The sequence below is a fragment of the Tachypleus tridentatus genome, chromosome 9, assembly GCF_004210375.1.
Source record: "Tachypleus tridentatus isolate NWPU-2018 chromosome 9, ASM421037v1, whole genome shotgun sequence".
NCBI lineage: Eukaryota > Metazoa > Arthropoda > Merostomata > Xiphosura > Limulidae > Tachypleus > Tachypleus tridentatus.
The window spans coordinates 143100406-143126745 of record NC_134833.1 but is presented as its reverse complement, the minus strand read 5'-3'; positions in this window follow the sequence as shown (position 1 = coordinate 143126745).

Genomic DNA, 26340 nt, shown 5'->3' with positions numbered 1-26340 from the left:
ATTACATTTATTTTATGTTGTACTCATTGTAGCTGGAGTTTAATAATTACTTTTATTTCATGTTGTATATATTCTAGTTGTAGTTTAATAATTCCATTTATTTTATGTTGTATTTATTACAGTTGTAGTTTAATAATTACATTTATTTTATGTTGTACTCATTGTAGTTGTAGTTTAATAATTACTTTTATTTTATGTTGTACTCATCCTAGTTGCAGTTTAATAATTACATTTATTTTATGTCGTACTCATCCTAGTTGCAGTTTAATAATTACTTTTATTTTATGTTGTACTCATCCTAGTTGCAGTTTAATAATTACTTTTATTTTATGTTGTACTCATCCTAGTTGTAGTTTAATAATTACTTTTATTTTATGTTGTACTCATCCTAGTTGTAGTTTAATAATTACATTTATTTTATGTTGTATTTATTCTAGTTGTAGTTTAATAATTACATTTATTTTATGTTGTATTTATTGTAGTTGTAGTTTAATAATTACTTTTATTTTATGTTGTTTATGTTTAGTTTAATACATTTATTTCATTGTAGTTGTAGTTTAATAATTACTTTTATTTTATGTTGTACTCATCCTAGTTGTAGTTTAATAATTACTTTTATTTTATGTTGTACTCATCCTAGTTGTAGTTTAATAATTACATTTATTTTATGTTGTACTCATCCTAGTTGCAGTTTAATAATTACTTTTATTTTATGTTGTACTCATCCTAGTTGTAGTTTAATAATTACATTTATTTTATGTTGTACTCATCCTAATTGTAGTTTAATAATTACATTTATTTTATGTTGTACTCATTCTAGTTGTAGTTTAATAATTACATTTATTTTATGTTGTACTCATCCTAGTTGTAGTTTGGTGTATATTTAATTCATAATAAAAATTACATTTTATTATTTATTTGTCTTTTTTCTAACTGAGATAAATGAGTTCTTGTGATAAACATATAGGTATGAATGATATTGGTTGAGGATGAAAATTATTGCTATAGATAGTGATTTTATTTTGATAACTAATTATTTGACTAATTTTACTAATTATGTTCCTGAAATCAAATATCTTGTTAAAACTACATGAAGTTTCGATTTAGTTAAATACACGTAAACTTGCCGAGAGTGACGTAGTGGTTATGGTGTCAGGTTGTGGATTGAATAGTCAAAAGTTCGATTTCGCGATATTTCGCTGCGAGCGCGTGATAAAAGTGACAGTTAATTCATTATAGATTAGAAGTTATCGTGTAGGTGGCGGGTGCTGATAACTGATACCTTCCATTTAAATGAGAGGCGCATGAGCCTGAACACTGGAATCTTTGTTTGTTTGGTTGGTTGTAGTTAAAGAGAAAGCTATAGTCAAGGGCTATCTGTGCTTTGTCCACCACAAGTATCGAAACCAGGTTTCTAGCATCGTAAGTCTGCAGACATACTTCTATGCCACTGTGGGGCTGATATCTCTAACTTGGTCATTTAGTCTATACGTTGCTCAGATAGAACATCAGGTATATAAAAAGTGTTACAAGATAATCTGTAACAAATGTCAGTCCTAGAAGCAGATTCGATTGCCTAAGCCTAGATTTTGACTACTTACTTATTTTGTTTTTAAATCACTAGGTGCTGATCACTAACTAGTTTTTACCTCACGTTTCAACTGTTAGTCTGCTGGCATTTTCAAGAAACTCCTTAAAAGGACTATTTCTGTGGTGACAAATTGTCTTATCCTATTATGTTGAAATCATTGATGGTATGTTCTTTTCCGGTATGACGCTCTATTGAAGACAGATTGATATTACAAAATATCGTGTTCTATGATGTTCCTGAATTATAGCTTTTTGTTGATATTTTTGTTTTTCGAATGTACTGTTTCAAATTACAAGTGGAGTTTTATCTTTTATTCTTCTACTTAGGTGATTGGTGTGTACTAACCATGATCGTATTGTGTTGTGGTTTCTGAGTATTGTCATGACTTTATGATGTTTACAAAAAATGGTACATTTGAAAGGTATACAAAGATGTGGGTCTTAATACCTTTTAAATATGTTTCAACATTTATGGACGGGTGATGGGGCGTGACAGCGCTTTCTTTACCTGCTCTCAAGAGTCATTCATGTATTTTGTATCTTGGTAACCATGACGTCTAAGAACAGGTTTGTCTTCTTTTGTTTCCCTTATGAGTCGTATCACAAGATGTTGCCTTTTCAAGATGGTTCATGAGCCTTGTCTGAAGTGTGTGGTAAGGTATCGTTAATATATCTGAGGAATATTCTGGGATTTAAATCACGGTTATATTTGTACTGTGTCACAGAAGTTACTGAGTGCTGATTATAAAGATGAAGACAACGCTAGGCTTTCTTATTCTTAGTTGTATTTGTTTTCAAGATGGAAGCAGGTGGTATTAATACAGTAAGTTGTAAGTTCGATTATCGTGAAGTATTTCATTTGGACGTGTTTTGTTTAGTGTTATGCCATTTTGCAGCTGCTAATAGAATATCTGTATCATGCAAGAGGTAGGTACGACGGTAAACAGACTGGATTTATCAGGGTTGACCACTGACAGATAAAACTACCTCATGCTAAGAACTCAGTTTACTTTTTAGTGATAATGAAAAAAACGAGGATAACATTTATAGACAGAAAAACCAGTTAAAGAACAAAAGACTTATAACATCCTTTGTGAATGTAGATTCCGCTAAACTGGTGAAACAAAAGTACTGAAGACCACACTAGCAAAACAAGATTTAGTAATACTGGTCTATCTGTAATAAAAGTAAACCATACAACAAATAGAATAATAGTAAAATAATAGGATATGAAACACACATGAGAAAAAGAAATATCAATGAAACCTTCTATGTTTATCTAACTGATAACACACTTATTCAAGTTAACACAGAAGTATACAAACTTTCTACACCCACCTAACTGATAACACACTTATTCAAGTTAACACAGAAGTATACAAACTTTCTACACCCACCTAACTGACAACACACTTATTCAAGTTAACACAGAAGTATACAAACTTTCTACACCCACTTAACTGACAACACACTTATTCAAGTTAACAAAGAAGTATACAAACTTTCTACACCCACCTAACTGATAACACACTCATTCAAGTTAACACAGAAGTATACAAACTTTCTACACCCACCTAACTGATAACACACTTATTCAAGTTAACACAGAAGTATACAAACTTTCTACACCCACCTAACTGATAACACACTTATTCAAGTTAACACAGAACTATACAAACTTTCTACACCCACTTAACTGACAACACACTCATTCAAGTTAACAAAGAAGTATACAAACTTTCTACACCCACCTCACTGATAACACACTCATTCAAGTTAACAAAGAAGTATACAAACTTTCTACACCCACTTAACTGACAACACACTTATTCAAGTTAACACAGAACTATAAAACTTTCTACACCCACTTAACTGACAATACACTTATTCAAGTTAACAAAGAAGTATACAAACTTTCTACACCCACCTCACTGATAACACACTCATTCAAGTTAACAAAGAAGTATACAAACTTTCTACACCCACCTAACTGATAACACACTCATTCAAGTTAACACAGAAGTATACAAACTTTCTACACCCACTTAACTGACAACACACTTATTCAAGTTAACACAGAACTATACAAACTTTCTACACCCACTTAACTGACAACACACTTATTCAAGTTAACACAGAACTATACAAACTTTCTACACCCACTTAACTGACAAACACACTTATTCAAGTTAACACAGAAGTATACAAACTTTCTACACCCACCTAACTGATAACACACTCTATTCAAGTTAACACAGAAGTATACAAACTTTCTACACCCACTTAACTGACAACACACTTATTCAAGTTAACACAGAACTATAAAACTTTCTACACCCACTTAACTGACAACACACTTATTCAGGTTAACAAAGAAGTATACAAACTTTCTACACCCACCTCACTGATAACACACTTATTCAAGTTAACACAGAAGTATACAAACTTTCTACACCCACTTAACTGACAACACACTCTATTCAAGTTAACAAAGAAGTATACAAACTTTCTACACCCACCTCACTGATGATAACACTTATTCAAGTTAACACAGAAGTATACAAACTTTTTACACCCACTTAACTGACAACACACTCATTCAAGTTAACAAAGAAGTATACAAACTTTCTACACCCACCTCACTGATAACACACTCATTCAAGTTAACACAGAACTATACAAACTTTCTACACCCACTTAACTGACAACACATTTATTCAAGTTAACACAGAACTATACAAACTTTCTACACCCACTTAACTGACAACACACTCTTTCAAGTTAACAAAGAAGTATACAAACTTTCTACACCCACCTAACTGACAACACACTTATTCAAGTTAACACAGAAGTATACAAACTTTCTACACCCACTTAACTGACAACACACTCATTCAAGTTAACAAAGAAGTATACAAACTTTCTACACCCACTTAACTGACAACACACTTATTCAAGTTAACAAAGAAGTATACAAACTTTTTACACCCACCTAACTGATAACACACTCATTCAAGTTAACACAGAAGTATACAAACTTTCTACACCCACCTAACTGATAACACACTCAGTCAGGTTAACACAGAAGTATACAAACTTTTTTCATTCACCTAAGTGATAACACACTCAGTCAGGTTAACACAGAAGTATACAAACTTTTTCATTCACCTAAGTGATAACACACTCAGTCAGGTTAACACAGAAGTATACAAACTTTCTACACCCACCTAACTGACAACACACTTATTCAAGTTAACACAGAAGTATACAAACTTTCTACACCCACCTAACTGATAACACACTCATTCAAGTTAACACAGAAGTATACAAACTTTCTACACCCACCTAACTGATAACACACTCATTCAAGTTAACACAGAAGTATACAAACTTTCTACACCCACCTAACTGATAACACACTTCATTCAAGTTAACACAGAAGTATACAAACTTTCTACACCCACTTAACTGACAACACACTTATTCAAGTTAACACAGAACTATACAAACTTTCTACACCCACTTAACTGACAACACACTTATTCAAGTTAACACAGAACTATACAAACTTTCTACACCCACTTAACTGACAACACACTTATTCAAGTTAACACAGAAGTATACAAACTTTCTACACCCACCTAACTGATAACACACTCATTCAAGTTAACACAGAAGTATACAAACTTTCTACACCCACTTAACTGACAACACACTTATTCAAGTTAACACAGAACTATACAAACTTTCTACACCCACTTAACTGACAACACACTTATTCAAGTTAACAAAGAAGTATACAAACTTTCTACACCCACCTCACTGATAACACACTTATTCAAGTTAACACAGAAGTATACAAACTTTTTACACCCACTTAACTGACAACACACTCATTCAAGTTAACAAAGAAGTATACAAACTTTCTACACCCACCTCACTGATAACACACTTATTCAAGTTAACACAGAAGTATACAAACTTTTTACACCCACTTAACTGACAACACACTCATTCAAGTTAACAAAGAAGTATACAAACTTTCTACACCCACCTCACTGATAACACACTCATTCAAGTTAACACAGAACTATACAAACTTTCTACACCCACTTAACTGACAACACATTTATTCAAGTTAACACAGAACTATACAAACTTTCTACACCCACTTAACTGACAACACACTCTTTCAAGTTAACAAAGAAGTATACAAACTTTCTACACCCACCTAACTGACAACACACTTATTCAAGTTAACACAGAAGTATACAAACTTTCTACACCCACTTAACTGACAACACACTCATTCAAGTTAACAAAGAAGTATACAAACTTTCTACACCCACTTAACTGACAACACACTTATTCAAGTTAACAAAGAAGTATACAAACTTTTACACCCACCTAACTGATAACACACTCATTCAAGTTAACACAGAAGTATACAAACTTTCTACACCCACCTAACTGATAACACACTCAGTCAGGTTAACACAGAAGTATACAAACTTTTTTCATTCACCTAAGTGATAACACACTCAGTCAGGTTAACACAGAAGTATACAAACTTTTTTCATTCACCTAAGTGATAACACACTCAGTCAGGTTAACACAGAAGTATACAAACTTTCTACACCCACCTAACTGACAACACACTTATTCAAGTTAACACAGAAGTATACAAACTTTCTACACCCACCTAACTGATAACACACTCATTCAAGTTAACACAGAAGTATACAAACTTTCTACACCCACCTAACTGATAACACACTCATTCAAGTTAACACAGAAGTATACAAACTTTCTACACCCACCTAACTGATAACACACTCATTCAAGTTAGCACAGAAGTATACAAAATATTTTCATTCACCTTAGTGATAACATACTCAGTCAGGTTAACACAGAAGTATGCAAACTTTCTACACCCACCTAAGTGATAACACATTCAGTCAGGTTAACACAGAAGTATACAAACTTTCTACACCCACCTAACTGATAACACACTCAGTAAAGTTAACACAGAAGTGTACAAACCTTCTTTATCTACCTAAGTGATAACCCACTCAGTAAAGCTAACAGAGAAGTATACAAACCTTCTTTATCTACCTAACTGATAACCCACTCAGTAAAGCTAACAGAGAAGTATACAAACCTTCTTCATCTACCTAACTGATAACACGCTCAGTGAAGCTAACACACTCCTCTTGGAAACACTGATTAATGTCTAACGAATGGGCAGGTCAAAGGTTTTTCCATCAAGAAGATTGAGGGTCAACTATTCGCCACCCTCACAGAAACATTCTTGTTCAGAAATTTCCCGGCGACGCCAGTAGACCTGCAACCAGATTATTGAAAACAGCAGTTAGTAATTAGTATCTATTGATTAAACTTTAGTAAGTAAGGAATAATTAGGCTGAGATGTTTGTATAGACCACTATAATATGGTCACTTGCGTTGTACAATGATCACATTTCAAAATTCGTAACCTTTATTGTGTAGCCTATAGAAGTTAAGTTCGTTTTGTTAAAGCTGTTTTAGAGCCTTGTTACAGTTCGTCATGTGAGGTCGTATTATATTTAATCATTCTGTAGCGCAGTGTCCATTGAGCAGGTTCCGTTCTAATAATGTTGTACTGCAACACAATATTCCTCCATGGCTTCTTTCCATAACTCACGACAATGTCAAAATTTAGCATTATATGGGCTGTGGATGTCAGTCATATACTTAAGCCCTTTGCTAGCCGTTTGATAGCTTAGGTTTTAGACAAAATAATAAATAATTATTGTTGTTGTACAGTATGGACTAGATCTAAGGACATACAGTTATTCCTCCTAATACGTCTAATCTCTACTGCGTGGCGCTAACCTAAAAGAAAAGACTTTTAGATACTCCTTCAAAAATGTTCTAATATTTTAGCAAACATAAGACCGTACAAAGCACAAATATTATCATTTATCTTCTACACATTAACGCCTCTAGTGGCTCAGTAGTAAGTCTGAATGCATATAACGCTATAAACTAGATTTCGATACCCGTGGTGGGTATTGCACAGATAGTCCATTGTGTTGATTTATGCTTAAAATCAACAAACAAACAAATTTAGACATTAATATCAAATCGGTAACGTAATTACATCTTAGAAATCGAAAACGATAACTGGAAATACTTGTGTTTTGTTGAAGATTCAAACACATAACGTACAGGTTAGTTTCTGATTGGTTTTCCTGTATTTTGAGGTCATCAATTTCAGCTGTTCAGTTGTTCTGCTGCTACATTACGTCTTAACGCCTACTTGTTTGATTGTAAAGCAGTTCTCCGAACTGGAACCAGTGCAAGTTTCCCGTATCACTGTTTGGTTTATTTCGAATAAGTTCAAGACGACATGAATATCTGTTTAAAACTTATTTAAACATCAATAATAATCCAGGGATTTATTATACATGTACTTACTTTTGTCCTACGGCTAACAGCATCTTATTCAATGTTTATCTCACACGCATAGCCCGTGGTGGACACAACACAGATAGCCCACTCATAACAAAACAAACACAGCAAGATCCTTTGTTTTTGCAATTGTTAAGTAATCCTGCCGTGTTGACCATATATGATAAGATATTATACTCAGTTATTGAAGCTTTACGTACTTTTAATTTTGCACTTAATTAGAGCCAGACGACATACGTTGTCATATATCTGACATCAAGATAAATAGGCCTATAACAAGAGAATTCCTTAATTTATTGTGTGTTTGTTTTGAATTAAGCACAAAGATACACAATGGGCTATCTGTGCTCTGCCCACCACGGGTATCGAAACCCGGTTTTTAGTGTGCAAGTCCGCAGACATACCACTGTGCCACTGGGGGATCCTTAATTTATTACCAAAAGCGATCTTTTTTTATTTTCTAGCTAGTTTATGTTTCTATGACAATCAACTCGTAAACAAACGCCTGACGTATATTTTTAGAAGTATTAGAAAAGTCACCTACTGTATTTTGTAATTTTTTTTCTTCGTCATATATGTTGGTGAAAACAAATCCTTTTTGAAATAAATATTAAAATGAAAGACGTTCTTAAATAATTTACATCACGGAAATTACCTTTATCGTATTTTAAAGTTATTCTATGCAATGTTGATGGTAAGAGTCATCATTCCTGGTTGGACGTACACTCAACTAATCCTTTCTAGTAGTTCCATAACAAAACAGGTTGACCTGGCATGGCTAGGTGGTTGAGGTACTCGGCTCGTAATCTGAGGCTCGTGGGTTCGAATCATCGTCACACCAAATATGCTCGTCCTTTCGGCCGTGAAAGCAGTGTAGTGTGAAGATCAATCCCACTATTCGTTGGTAAAAGAGTAACCCAAGAGTTGGCGGTGGGTGGTGATGACTAATTACCTTCCCTCTGGTCTTACGCTGCAAAATTAGGGACGCTTAGCGCAGATAGCCCACGTGTAGCTTTGCGTGAAATTCAAATCAAACATGTTGATGTTCTAGCATTTTAAGCAGAAGTTAAATTTTTAAAACAAGAAAAATAGGACGACTTCTGCACCGAACTTAACGAAAAAAAACAACAGATCCGAAACAATTTTGGACACACCTAAAAAGACTAACAAATGCAGATACAACAAGAATAAAATACCTTTAGAGCACAATAATACCACAGCATATACAAATAAAGAAAAGCTTGAAAATACGTTTAAAACAAATAACGACCCAGACATGAACACATACTACAATAATAAAGTAAACAACTTTATAATGAACAACAGTGAATTACTTAAAACACTCTTCCCAGTAGACTTAAATAATTATCAAACCAACAACACAAACGACTACACAAACACAATTTCAGCACAAGAACTCTTAGAAGAAATAACAAACACAAAAAATAAATCATCAGGAGAGGATGGTAGACAAGCCATTCTTCTTAAGAAAGACACTCCGAAATTATTTGAGCATCTTACAGTAATTTTTAATCTATTAATATATTCTGGTTATATCCCGGTTTCTTTGAAGCATGCAAATATGTTAATGTTCCATAAAGAAGGAAAGTCAGCCAATAACCCAAATAGCTACAGACCAATCAGCCTGACCAACTGTGTAAGCAAAATTCTAGAGAGAATAATTAGTAACACTCTCTCCACATTCCTGGAAACAACATCAAAATTACCAGAAGAACAAAATGGTTTCAGAAAATTCAGACAAACAGCAGACCACTTAGTCAGATTAACAGAAACAATTTTAGATTTTAATAAAAGAGAATGCACTGTCGCTTGCTTTCTCGATATTGACCAAGCATTCGACACTGTATGGAACAAAGGTCTCCGGTTCCAAATGTAAGAAACGGGATTACCGAGGGGAACTATTCGCTGGCTGTCAAAAATTTCTGTAAAACAGATCATGCATAATAAATGTTGAAGGGACATTCTCTCAGAGTTTCACTCCAGAAGCTGATGTCCCTCAAGGAGGGGTAGTTAGCCCTATCCTTCTCATCATGTACGTGAATAATATGCCTCTAAAAGATCCAAATAATGGATACTCATCACAGTTCGCAGACAATGTAGCAATCTGGAAAAATGCACCAACACCAGCAATAGCAGCCACAAACATACAACCACAATTAAATAGAATAAGTGAATATTGCCAAAAATATAGAATCAAAATAAACACAACTAGTAGTATACATAAAGTTAACTAAACATAAGAAGCACAACATGAGATCTATATGATGGGTGAACAACTCCAGATTGATACATCAGCAAAATTCTTAGGACTTACGTTCGATTCAAAACTTACGTGGGTAAACCACATAAATAATATGAGAACAAAAATTTGGCGAAGAACAAACTATGCTAGGAGTCTAACTGGCAAAAACAGTAGAGCTACGGTAGACAACATTATGAAAATATACAAAACATACATTAGACCCGTCATTGACTATGCAGCTCCTCCTGAATGGATAAATGTAAGCAAAAACCTACTTCTAACAAAACTACAAACAATACAAAATACATTACTCACAACAGCTTATAAAGTACCTAGAACAACATCTTCCGAATTTATGTATAAATATGCACATATCGAAACAGTAGCAGAGAGATTTCTACATACTACAATAATATATTTTAATAAAAATTTAAGAAAAAATGAACTAGTGAGCGAACTTGACAGGCATTGTTTGCATGATGATGATAGACCTAAGCACCTTTCCCTAGTGAGTATATATTTTCTAAATAAATAAAAATAATAAAAGGCCACCTATTAACTCAGCTCCACATTATTTTAGATATTAATTACGAAACTTTTTTTTCATAATATATGGAATTATAAGATAAATGTTTTATTTGCACCAAATGTATGTATAGATCGTGCATGGACATTGCCCTGAAAGGGGCCTGAGTAAGTGCGGGTTACTCTGGCCCTCGTGTACCATATATAAATACACTTGACACATGAAAAAAAACCGTAAATTTGAAGGAAGGAGGAAGAGGTTAACAAAACCTGACCTTCCTGGGTGCACAAACATCAATACCCAAATACCCATACAGAGAGAGAGAGAGCATTTTAAGCGTAGACGATTTGACAGTTTAGTTTTAATTTGCATACTTTGGTGGCATTACTTCCATTAAATATGTGCTTAGTTTGTTTTGTTTGTTTGTTGAAATTCGCGCAAAGCTACACGAGGGCTATCTGCACTAACCGTCCATAAATTAGCAGAGAAACACGAGAGAGAAAGAAACTAATCATCGCCATCCACCGATTACTCTTGGGCTACTCCAACGAACAATGGGACTGACCGTCACAGTATAGCCTGTAAAATAATAATAACAAAAGTTTGTCTGTCAAACCAACAATGAAAAAAAACACATTAATGTTCCTGTAGATAACGTGTAAAAACAAAATGATATTATAGCAAGAAAACGTATCTAAACTTGATACTATAAGCAAGTGTATTTTAAAGGGTTTGTGAAATGCTTTACGCGAGACTGTAGTCTCTACTGATGTGAGAAATATTTTCGCGTGAACATTGAATCTGGTAGTTTTAAAAATGCCTCTGCGTGGATTCAAAGTCTGCTGGTTTATTATGAAAAAAGTTTATTTTATGTTGTATTTATTACAGTTGTAGTTTAATAATTACATTTATTTTATGTTGTACTCATTGTAGTTGTAGTTTAATAATTACTTTTATTTTATGTTGTACTCATCCTAGTTGCAGTTTAATAATTACATTTATTTTATGTCGTACTCATCCTAGTTGCAGTTTAATAATTACTTTTATTTTATGTTGTACTCATCCTAGTTGCAGTTTAATAATTACTTTTATTTTATGTTGTACTCATCCTAGTTGTAGTTTAATAATTACTTTTATTTTATGTTGTACTCATCCTAGTTGTAGTTTAATAATTACTTTTATTTCATGTTGTATATATTCTAGTTGTAGTTTAATAATTCCATTTATTTTATGTTGTATTTATTACAGTTGTAGTTTAATAATTACATTTATTTTATGTTGTACTCATTGTAGTTGTAGTTTAATAATTACTTTTATTTTATGTTGTACTCATCCTAGTTGTAGTTTAATAATTACTTTTATTTTATGTTGTACTCATCCTAGTTGTAGTTTAATAATTACATTTATTTTATGTTGTACTCATCCTAGTTGCAGTTTAATAATTACTTTTATTTTATGTTGTACTCATCCTAGTTGTAGTTTAATAATTACATTTATTTTATGTTGTACTCATCCTAATTGTAGTTTAATAATTACATTTATTTTATGTTGTACTCATTCTAGTTGTAGTTTAATAATTACATTTATTTTATGTTGTACTCATCCTAGTTGTAGTTTGGTGTATATTTAATTCATAATAAAAATTACATTTTATTATTTATTTGTCTTTTTTCTAACTGAGATAAATGAGTTCTTGTGATAAACATATAGGTATGAATGATATTGGTTGAGGATGAAAATTATTGCTATAGATAGTGATTTTATTTTGATAACTAATTATTTGACTAATTTTACTAATTATGTTCCTGAAATCAAATATCTTGTTAAAACTACATGAAGTTTCGATTTAGTTAAATACACGTAAACTTGCCGAGAGTGACGTAGTGGTTATGGTGTCAGGTTGTGGATTGAATAGTCAAAAGTTCGATTTCGCGATATTTCGCTGCGAGCGCGTGATAAAAGTGACAGTTAATTCATTATAGATTAGAAGTTATCGTGTAGGTGGCGGGTGCTGATAACTGATACCTTCCATTTAAATGAGAGGCGCATGAGCCTGAACACTGGAATCTTTGTTTGTTTGGTTGGTTGTAGTTAAAGAGAAAGCTATAGTCAAGGGCTATCTGTGCTTTGTCCACCACAAGTATCGAAACCAGGTTTCTAGCATCGTAAGTCTGCAGACATACTTCTATGCCACTGTGGGGCTGATATCTCTAACTTGGTCATTTAGTCTATACGTTGCTCAGATAGAACATCAGGTATATAAAAAGTGTTACAAGATAATCTGTAACAAATGTCAGTCCTAGAAGCAGATTCGATTGCCTAAGCCTAGATTTTGACTACTTACTTATTTTGTTTTTAAATCACTAGGTGCTGATCACTAACTAGTTTTTACCTCACGTTTCAACTGTTAGTCTGCTGGCATTTTCAAGAAACTCCTTAAAAGGACTATTTCTGTGGTGACAAATTGTCTTATCCTATTATGTTGAAATCATTGATGGTATGTTCTTTTCCGGTATGACGCTCTATTGAAGACAGATTGATATTACAAAATATCGTGTTCTATGATGTTCCTGAATTATAGCTTTTTGTTGATATTTTTGTTTTTCGAATGTACTGTTTCAAATTACAAGTGGAGTTTTATCTTTTATTCTTCTACTTAGGTGATTGGTGTGTACTAACCATGATCGTATTGTGTTGTGGTTTCTGAGTATTGTCATGACTTTATGATGTTTACAAAAAATGGTACATTTGAAAGGTATACAAAGATGTGGGTCTTAATACCTTTTAAATATGTTTCAACATTTATGGACGGGTGATGGGGCGTGACAGCTTTCTTTACCTGCTCTCAAGAGTCATTCATGTATTTTGTATCTTGGTAACCATGACGTCTAAGAACAGGTTTGTCTTCTTTGTTTCCCTTATGAGTCGTATCACAAGATGTTGCCTTTTCAAGATGGTTCATGAGCCTTGTCTGAAGTGTGTGGTAAGGTATCGTTAATATATCTGAGGAATATTCTGGGATTTAAATCACGGTTATATTTGTACTGTGTCACAGAAGTTACTGAGTGCTGATTATAAAGATGAAGGCAACGCTAGGCTTTCTTATTCTTAGTTGTATTTGTTTTCAAGATGGAAGCAGGTGGTATTAATACAGTAAGTTGTAAGTTCGATTATCGTGAAGTATTTCATTTGGACGTGTTTTGTTTAGTGTTATGCCATTTGCAGCTGCTAATAGAATATCTGTATCATGCAAGAGGTAGGTACGACGGTAAACAGACTGGATTTATCAGGGTTGACCACTGACAGATAAAACTACCTCATGCTAAGAACTCAGTTTACTTTTTAGTGATAATGAAAAAAACGAGGATAACATTTATAGACAGAAAAACCAGTTAAAGAACAAAAGACTTATAACATCCTTTGTGAATGTAGATTCCGCTAAACTGGTGAAACAAAAGTACTGAAGACCACACTAGCAAAACAAGATTTAGTAATACTGGTCTATCTGTAATAAAAGTAAACCATACAACAAATAGAATAATAGTAAAATAATAGGATATGAAACACACATGAGAAAAAGAAATATCAATGAAACCTTCTATGTTTATCTAACTGATAACACACTTATTCAAGTTAACACAGAAGTATACAAACTTTCTACACCCACCTAACTGATAACACACTTATTCAAGTTAACACAGAAGTATACAAACTTTCTACACCCACCTAACTGACAACACACTTATTCAAGTTAACACAGAAGTATACAAACCTTCTACACCAACCTAACGGATAACACAGAAGTATACAAACTTTCTACACCCACCTAACTGATAACACACTCATTCAAGTTAACACAGAACTATAAAACTTTCTACACCCACTTAACTGACAACACACTTATTCAAGTTAACAAAGAAGTATACAAACTTTCTACACCCACCTCACTGATAACACACTTATTCAAGTTAACACAGAACTATACAAACTTTCTACACCCACCTAACTGATAACACACTCATTCAAGTTAACACAGAACTATACAAACTTTCTACACCCACTTAACTGACAACACACTCTTTCAAGTTAACAAAGAAGTATACAAACTTTCTACACCCACCTAACTGACAACACACTTATTCAAGTTAACACAGAAGTATACAAACTTTCTACACCCACTTAACTGACAACACACTTATTCAAGTTAACAAAGAAGTATACAAACTTTCTACACCCACCTAACTGATAACACACTCATTCAAGTTAACACAGAAGTATACAAACTTTCTACACCCACCTAACTGATAACACACTTATTCAAGTTAACACAGAAGTATACAAACTTTCTACACCCACCTAACTGATAACACACTTATTCAAGTTAACACAGAACTATACAAACTTTCTACACCCACTTAACTGACAACACACTCATTCAAGTTAACAAAGAAGTATACAAACTTTCTACACCCACCTCACTGATAACACACTCATTCAAGTTAACAAAGAAGTATACAAACTTTCTACACCCACTTAACTGACAACACACTTATTCAAGTTAACACAGAACTATACAAACTTTCTACACCCACTTAACTGACAACACACTCTTTCAAGTTAACAAAGAAGTATACAAACTTTCTACACCCACCTAACTGACAACACACTTATTCAAGTTAACACAGAAGTATACAAACTTTCTACACCCACTTAACTGACAACACACTTATTCAAGTTAACAAAGAAGTATACAAACTTTCTACACCCACTTAACTGACAACACACTTATTCAAGTTAACACAGAACTATACAAACTTTCTACACCCACTTAACTGACAACACACTTATTCAAGTTAACACAGAACTATACAAACTTTCTACACCCACTTAACTGACAACACACTTATTCAAGTTAACACAGAAGTATACAAACTTTCTACACCCACCTAACTGATAACACACTCATTCAAGTTAACACAGAAGTATACAAACTTTCTACACCCACTTAACTGACAACACACTTCTTCAAGTTAACACAGAACTATAAAACTTTCTACACCCACTTAACTGACAACACACTTATTCAAGTTAACAAAGAAGTATACAAACTTTCTACACCCACCTCACTGATAACACACTTATTCAAGTTAACACAGAAGTATACAAACTTTTTACACCCACTTAACTGACAACACACTCATTCAAGTTAACAAAGAAGTATACAAACTTTCTACACCCACCTCACTGATAACACACTCATTCAAGTTAACACAGAACTATACAAACTTTCTACACCCACTTAACTGACAACACATTTATTCAAGTTAACACAGAACTATACAAACTTTCTACACCCACTTAACTGACAAACACACTCTTTCAAGTTAACAAAGAAGTATACAAACTTTCTACACCCACCTAACTGACAACACACTTATTCAAGTTAACACAGAAGTATACAAACTTTCTACACCCACTTAACTGACAACACACTCATTCAAGTTAACAAAGAAGTATACAAACTTTCTACACCCACTTAACTGACAACACACTTATTCAAGTTAACAAAGAAGTATACAAACTTTTTACACCCACCTAACTGATAACACACTCATTCAAGTTAACACAGAAGTATACAAACTTTCTACACCCACCTAACTGATAACACACTCAGTCAGGTTAACACAGAAGTATACAAACTTTTTTCATTCACCTAAGTGATAACACACTCAGTCAGGTTAACACAGAAGTATACAAACTTTTTCATTCACCTAAGTGATAACACACTCAGTCAGGTTAACACAGAAGTATACAAACTTTCTACACCCACCTAACTGACAACACACTTATTCAAGTTAACACAGAAGTATACAAACTTTCTACACCCACCTAACTGATAACACACTCATTCAAGTTAACACAGAAGTATACAAACTTTCTACACCCACCTAACTGATAACACACTCATTCAAGTTAACACAGAAGTATACAAACTTTCTACACCCACCTAACTGATAACACACTCATTCAAGTTAGCACAGAAGTATACAAAATATTTTCATTCACCTTAGTGATAACATACTCAGTCAGGTTAACACAGAAGTATGCAAACTTTCTACACCCACCTAAGTGATAACACATTCAGTCAGGTTAACACAGAAGTATACAAACTTTCTACACCCACCTAACTGATAACACACTCAGTAAAGTTAACACAGAAGTGTACAAACCTTCTTTATCTACCTAAGTGATAACCCACTCAGTAAAGCTAACAGAGAAGTATACAAACCTTCTTTATCTACCTAACTGATAACCCACTCAGTAAAGCTAACAGAGAAGTATACAAACCTTCTTCATCTACCTAACTGATAACACGCTCAGTGAAGCTAACACACTCCTCTTGGAAACACTGATTAATGTCTAACGAATGGGCAGGTCAAAGGTTTTTCCATCAAGAAGATTGAGGGTCAACTATTCGCCACCCTCACAGAAACATTCTTGTTCAGAAATTTCCCGGCGACGCCAGTAGACCTGCAACCAGATTATTGAAAACAGCAGTTAGTAATTAGTATCTATTGATTAAACTTTAGTAAGTAAGGAATAATTAGGCTGAGATGTTTGTATAGACCACTATAATATGGTCACTTGCGTTGTACAATGATCACATTTCAAAAATTCGTAACCTTTATTGTGTAGCCTATAGAAGTTAAGTTCGTTTTGTTAAAGCTGTTTTAGAGCCTTGTTACAGTTCGTCATGTGAGGTCGTATTATATTTAATCATTCTGTAGCGCAGTGTCCATTGAGCAGGTTCCGTTCTAATAATGTTGTACTGCAACACAATATTCCTCCATGGCTTCTTTCCATAACTCACGACAATGTCAAAATTTAGCATTATATGGGCTGTGGATGTCAGTCATATACTTAAGCCTCTTTGCTAGCCGTTTGATAGCTTAGGTTTTAGACAAAATAATAAATAATTATTGTTGTTGTACAGTATGGACTAGATCTAAGGACATACAGTTATTCCTCCTAATACGTCTAATCTCTACTGCGTGGCGCTAACCTAAAAGAAAAGACTTTTAGATACTCCTTCAAAAATGTTCTAATATTTTAGCAAACATAAGACCGTACAAAGCACAAATATTATCATTTATCTTCTACACATTAACGCCTCTAGTGGCTCAGTAGTAAGTCTGAATGCATATAACGCTATAAACTAGATTTCGATACCCGTGGTGGGTATTGCACAGATAGTCCATTGTGTTGATTTATGCTTAAAATCAACAAACAAACAAATTTAGACATTAATATCAAATCGGTAACGTAATTACATCTTAGAAATCGAAAACGATAACTGGAAATACTTGTGTTTTGTTGAAGATTCAAACACATAACGTACAGGTTAGTTTCTGATTGGTTTTCCTGTATTTTGAGGTCATCAATTTCAGCTGTTCAGTTGTTCTGCTGCTACATTACGTCTTAACGCCTACTTGTTTGATTGTAAAGCAGTTCTCCGAACTGGAACCAGTGCAAGTTTCCCGTATCACTGTTTGGTTTATTTCGAATAAGTTCAAGACGACATGAATATCTGTTTAAAACTTATTTAAACATCAATAATAATCCAGGGATTTATTATACATGTACTTACTTTTGTCCTACGGCTAACAGCATCTTATTCAATGTTTATCTCACACGCATAGCCCGTGGTGGACACAACACAGATAGCCCACTCATAGCAAAACAAACACAGCAAGATCCTTTGTTTTGCAATTGTTAAGTAATCCTGCCGTGTTGACCATATGTGATAAGATATTATACTCAGTTATTGAAGCTTTACGTACTTTTAATTTTGCACTTAATTAGAGCCAGACGACATACGTTGTCATATATCTGACATCAAGATAAATAGGCCTATAACAAGATTTATTGCGTGTTTGTTTTGAATTAAGCACAAAGATACACAATGGGCTATCTGTGCTCTGCCCACCACGGGTATCGAAACCCGGTTTTTAGTGTGCAAGTCCGCAGACATACCACTGTGCCACTGGGGGATCCTTAATTTATTACCAAAAGCGATCTTTTTTTTATTTTCTAGCTAGTTTATGTTTCTATGACAATCAACTCGTAAACAAACGCCTGACGTATATTTTTAGAAGTATTAGAAAAGTCACCTACTGTATTTTGTAATTTTTTTTCTTCGTCATATATGTTGGTGAAAACAAATCCTTTTTGAAATAAATATTAAAATGAAAGACGTTCTTAAATAATTTACATCACGGAAATTACCTTTATCATATTTTAAAGTTATTCTATGCAATGTTGATGGTAAGAGTCATCATTCCTGGTTGGACGTACACTCAACTAATCCTTTCTAGTAGTTCCATAACAAAACAGGTTGACCTAGCATGGCTAGGTGGTTGAGGTACTCGGCTCGTAATCTGAGGCTCGTGGGTTCGAATCCTCGTCACACCAAATATGCTCGTCCTTTCGGCCGTGGAAGCAGTGTAGTGTGAAGATCAATTCCACTATTCGTTGGTAAAAGAGTAACCCAAGAGTTGGCGGTGGGTGGTGATGACTAATTACCTTCCCTCTGGTCTTACGCTGCAAAATTAGGGACGCTTAGCGCAGATAGCCCACGTGTAGCTTTGCGCGAAATTCAAATCAAACATGTTGATGTTTTAGCATTTTAAGCAGAAGTTAAATTTTTAAAACAAGAAAAATAGGACGACTTCTGCACCGAACTTAACGAAAAAAAACAACAGATCCGAAACAATTTTGGACACACCTAAAAAGACTAACAAATGCAGATACAACAAGAATAAAATACCTTTAGAGCACAATAATACCACAGCATATACAAATAAAGAAAAGCTTGAAAATACGTTTAAAACAAATAACGACCCAGACATGAACACATACTACAATAATAAAGTAAACAACTTTATAATGAACAACAGTGAATTACTTAAAACACTCTTCCCAGTAGACTTAAATAATTATCAAACCAACAACACAAACGACTACACAAACACAATTTCAGCACAAGAACTCTTAGAAAAAATAACAAACACAAAAAATAAATCATCAGGAGAGGATGGTATACAAGCCATTCTTCTTAAGAAAGACACTCCGAAATTATTTGAGCATCTTACAGTAATTTTTAATATATTAATATATTCTGGTTATATCCCGGTTTCTTTGAAGCGTGCAAATATATTATTGTTCCATAAAGAAGGAAAGTCAGCCAATAACCCAAATAGCTACAGACTAATCAGCCTGACCAGCTGTGTAGGTAAAATTCTAGAGAGAATAATTAGTAACACTCTCTCCACATTCCTGGAGACAACATCAAAATTACCAGAAGAACAAAATGGTTTCAGAAACTTCAGACAAACAACAGACCACTTAGTCAGATTAACAGAAACAATTGTAGATAGTTTTAATAAAAGCGAATGCACTGTCGCTTGCTTTCTCGATATTGACAAAGCATTCGACACTGTATGGAACAAAGGTCTCCGGTTCCAAATGTAAGAAACGGGATTACCGAGGGGAACTATTCGCTGGCTGTCAAAAATTTCTGTAAAACAGATCATGCATAATAAATGTTGAAGGGACATTCTCTCAGAGTTTCACTCCAGAAGCTGATGTCCCTCAAGGAGGGGTAGTTAGCCCTATCCTTCTCATCATGTGCGTGAATAATATGCCTCTAAAAGATCCAAATAATGGATACTCATCACAGTTCGCAGACAATGTAGCAATCTGGAAAAATGCACCAACACCAGCAATAGCAGCCACAAACATACAACCACAATTAAATAGAATAAGTGAATATTGCCAAAAATATAGAATCAAAATAAACACAACTAGTAGTATACATAAAGTTAACTAAACATAAGAAGCACAACATGAGATCTATATGATGGGTGAACAACTCCAGATTGATACATCAGCAAAATTCTTAGGACTTACATTCGATTCAAAACTTACGTGGGTAAACCACATAAATAATATTAGAACAAAAATTTGGCGAAGAACAAACTATGCTAGGAGTCTAACTGACAAAAACAGTAGAGCTACAGCAGACAACATTATGAAAATATACAAAACATACATTAGACCCGTCATTGATTATGCAACTTCTCCTGAATGGATAAATGTAAGCAAAAAACTACTTCAAACTAAACTACAAACAATACAAAATACATTACTCACAACAGCTTTAAAAAGTACCTAGAACAACATCTTCCGAATTTATGTATAAATATGCACATATCGAAACAGTAGCAGAGAGATTTCTACATAATACAATAATATATTTTAATAAAAATTTAAGAAAAAATGAACTAGTGAGCGAACTTGACAGGCATTGTTTGCATGATGATGATAGACCTAAGCACCTTTCCCTAGTGAGTATATATTTTCTAAATAAATAAAAATAATAAAAAGGCCACCTATTAACTCAGCTCCACATTATTTTAGATATTAATTACAAAACTTTTTTTTCATAATCTATGGAACTATAAGAGAAATGTTTTATTTGCACCAAATGTATGTATAAATCGTGCATGGACATTGCCCTGAAAGGGGCCTGAGTAAGTGCGGGTTACTCTGGCTTTCGTGTACCATATATAAATACACTTGACACATGAAAAAACCATAAATTTGAAGGAAGGAGGAAGAGGTTAACAAAACCTGACCTTCCTGGGTGCACAAACATCAATACCCAAATACCCATACAGAGAGAGAGAGCATTTTAAGCGTAGACGATTTGACAGTTTAGTTTTAATTTGCATTCTTTGGTGGCATTACTTCCATTAAATATGTGCTTAGTTTGTTTTGTTTGTTTGTTGAAATTCGCGCAAAGCTACACGAGGGCTATCTGCACTAACCGTCCATAAATTAGCAGAGAAACACGAGAGAGAAAGAAACTAATCATCGCCATCCACCGATTACTCTTGGGCTACTCCAACGAACAATGGGACTGACCGTCACAGTATAGCCTGTAAAATAATAATAACAAAAGTTTGTCTGTCAAACCAACAATGAAAAAAACAACATTAATGTTCCTGTAGATAACGTGTAAAAACAAAATGATATTATAGCAAGAAAACGTATCTAAACTTGATACTATAAGCAAGTGTATTTTAAAGGGTTTGTGAAATGCTTTATGCGAGACTGTAGTCTCTACTGATGTGAGAAATATTTTTGCGTGAACATTGAATCTGGTAGTTTTAAAAATGCCTCTGCGTGGATTCAAAGTCTGCTGGTTTATTATGAAATCTCTTTGCGTGGATTTATATCTAGAGGTTTGTGGAAGTGTCTTCTGTGTGGATTTAGAGTATGCTGGTTTGTGAAATGTGTTAGATAGATTTAGTTGACTGGGTTGAAAAATATGTTATTTGTTGCTTCAGAGTTCACTTGTGTGAAGAAATGGATTCAGAGAATGTTGGTTTACCTGACGTTTTTTTTCGTAGATTTAGTGGTGGGAAAAAGCACAACTGTATGTGTTGGTTCAAAGTTTGTTGGTTTCCATAAAATGACAAGATACTTATAGTTTAAACTCCTTAGTTTTACTATGTGTTTAAATATCAACAACACTAGGTTACGAATTACATAAACAGATAATATAATATACTAAATGTCGTCCACAGTAGTAAACCATATGAACCTGAACGTTTTCATATGCTCTTAAAATTAGGGTTAGATCATCCTTCAAGGAGTATAGAAGATAAATGGTGCGAATAGCGCTGTATTCTTAAATGTTTTCCACGTGTTTAAAAGCTACATATCAGAAACAAAATACAAAGCAAATAATATTTGTATGAATGATGATTTCAGATATTTTTTACCCACACGAAGTACCACAATACCACACAACCACATACATATATTACCATCATATGAAGCCTACTCTTGTTTTTTTGGATGTGCCCTTGTCCAGGGTTATTAATGAGAGACGGAATCCCCGAAAACAAAAACAGTATAACGTAGTGGAAATTGGTGAACAGGGTGATAAATTGTGTTACACATCCATTTTTTGGAATCGCATTTACATTTCAACTGCGATATTGGATTTTTGTCACCAGTTAAGTTACATAAAGAAATTGAGAAAAGACGATTTTTGGATTCTGTGACGTACCTTCTGGTTCTTCTCGATATTCTAGTATAATTCATACTCTTGAAGTTTGAAGACTGTTAATAAATAATGATAAAATAGCTAATTAATACCTTGAATATAGATATAGAAACATACATATAAGTTCCTACATAAAATATATATAGAGAGAAAATAAACACTTCATTTTTTGTTTTGCCTTAAGACTGCAGTTTACTTGGTGACAGCAAACAAACACTGTTTCCCTGAGAAACATGATGTATAATTTACAGCAGTATGTCTCTGGCTCATTATGTTTTCATGATTTATATCTCGTCTGTAAGAATAGTTTTTCACAGAATTTCTCGATACAGACAGTGGTACTGTAAAGCTAATAGATATATATATATTTATCTGCAGTGTTTTGAATGAGTTATTGATTTATTAAAGTTACTTTCTATGTCGTTGTTGCTGTAATTAGTTTCTCATTTTCACTGTCGTTTTTATCCAACATTATCAAACAAAACATCTTATTATGTAGAAAACTAGAACAATTAAAACGCCTATACAATTAGTCCTTGTGGCTTTTGTCCATGTCATCTTTTACACGGCCCTATACACTGCCAGAGGCTGTAGTAGCACTTTTAGACACTCGCATGTCTTTGATAGATTGTTTATGCAAAATATTCATGATGAAACTTTGTAGAATGGACTACAAATGCTTGCTGTGGAGACACAAGTGTTGAAGACGAAAGGCGGAAGACTTTCGAAACGTCCTCTTCTGTACTTGTGTCTCCACAACAAGCAGTTGCCGTCCGTTCTACAAAGTTTCATCACTCGTGTGTCTTGTTGTTACCCCGCCTGTCGTTATAGTCGTGATATCTTCACGTGCGATTACTTAAATATATCATTTTAGATTATTGATCGGTGTGTGTGTGTGTGTGGTTTAGATTCGCGTCCCGTTACTGTAAAAGAAAAAAAAATCACATTCCTTTCTTTTGTTGCATACGAAGCTACGTTATGAGAGTAATAGTCAAACTCTACTATTCGATCAGAGTATCACACGAGATGGCGCTGTTGACTAAGTGCTTTCTTCTTGTAAATCAGCTCAAAATTTGGGACGAGTAGCCAAGATAGTAGTTGAGTAGCTTTGTACGAATATTTGAAAACACACGCACACAACAAAAAACAAGAAAGATAAATACCACTTGGTACATCAACAGGACCTCAAAATAACCAGAACCACGTGACAGGAAGTTGCCTATTTCACCGGAAATAATCAGCGTAGGTGTATATTTTTAACATTTTAGGCTTTGTTTTAAGAATTAAATTTATTTATTTTGTATTTATTTGCCAGATAAAGTTTTGACACGACTTAGTGATGATCTGTGACGCATAGAAATTTTTTCAGTGTCCAAATTTGACGGGATGTCCAGAATGTTTGTGAAAAAACAACAACTGAAGATAACTGTTAATCACTTTTCATTTTCGAAAATGTCTTGTTCTCAAAGTCTAGTATATACCATTTACACTGGACTGCTCATATTTTACTTGGTTTTGTTCTTTTGAATGTTTAGGTATTTGTAGAAAATCGGGCCCTTTGTACTAGTATTTGTTGTCTTTGCATTTGCAATGTCATTGTGGTTAGATACCACACTGTTTAAGCACGTTTTTTACAATTATAAGTAATATTAAAAAAATAAAGACTGTAAACTGAAATCGTATAAAGTGTTGAGATGAATCACTTGTTTCTACCACGGGATGTTGGTATCCGTGAAGAAACTTTGTTAGATTTGAACATTTTATGACCGGGAGTATGTTCTGGTGGTTAAAGTTTCAATACCACAGTATAAATTCTAGTTACTAAGCGGTAGGTCTCAAGACTTATAACGTGACAAACCGGGTTTAGATACCTGTAGTGTACATAGTACAGACAAATCATTCTATAGTTTTGTGATTAACAACAACAAAAATCTTACAGCACATAGACGTAGAAACAAGATGAGCCAGAACCCCAGGATATCATCTCCTTAACACAGTTGCACAATTGTATGTCTGTGGATTTCTTCTACTATAAACCGTTCAAAGCACAGGTAGCCCTATGTGTATCTCTGTGCTTAATAACAAACAAGAACAACAGATGAAACTCTGAAGAACAGACGTCAACTACCTCTCGTGGAGACAGAAGTGTCGAGGACGACGTTTCGAGAGTTGTTCTTTGATAGATCGTTTCGTCACAAGTACTCTGCCTAAACAGTCTATCAAAGAACAACAACAAATTTTGGCCAAAAATAATAATTCTATATAAATAAATTCTATAAGAAATTTAGTCATTGGTGTTGAAGTTCACTTGTTAGTTTTAGCACAAAGCTGCATAATAGCACACCTGTGCTGTGTCTGACACGGGGATCATACTTCGAATTCTAGCACTAACTGCTCGAGGTCATGTAAACAGGTTATTATATTGATTATTTTCTCTTTTGATTTCCCCCGTATTTTGGAACTCATTGTAACCAAATACTTTCAAATTGCCTCTATGATCATAAATGGAATTTGAGATGGTATGCCCTCGAATTTTTTTACATTAATGTATTATGTTTCTTTCTTTTATTTTGCCCTTTATGTCTTAACATGTTCCTCGCTGGTACAGCGGCAAGTCTTCGGATTTACCACGCTAAAAATCAGGGGGCTCGATTCCCCTCAGTGAACTCAGCAACGTGGCTTTGCAATAAGAAAAACACACACACATATCTTAACATATGAGGTTTGAGTAAAGTTCGTGTCAAAGTGTATAATGATAAATGAACACGCAAGGTTTGTTGTAGCGTCATTTAAAGATTATTTTTTTATGTTAACTGAGCTCAAACTAAATTCTTTCCGTGATGCTTTTCCAAACAATCTGCACCACATTTAGATTTCCCTGAATAAAACTTAAGACGTACGATGTGTTGTAGTGGAAGTTTGTTCCTCTAAGACAGTGGTTCTTAACCTTTTTCAGTGTTTGCACCCCTTTCAAATCAGTAATCATTTCTCGCACCCCCTGGAAACTTAAATATAAAAATATAAAGCATACTCTTATGTAAAAATATAGATTTGCTTTAATTATTCATGGGCATCCTCGCACCCCTTGGGAATCATCTTCGCACCCCCTAGGGGTGCGGGCACCCCTGGTTAAGAACCCCTGCTCTAAGACAAGCACCTTTAAATATATAATCATCTAATAAACCGTAGTAATACTTCTATTTGTGTCTTCAATTTATTTGCTTGTTTGTTTTCGGAATTTCTCCCAAAGCTACACGGGGACTATTTGCACTAGCCGTCCTTAGTTTACCACTGAAAGACTTTAAGGAAGATAGCTAGTCATCACCACCCACCGCCAACTCGTGGGTTGCTCTTTTACCAACGAATAGTGGG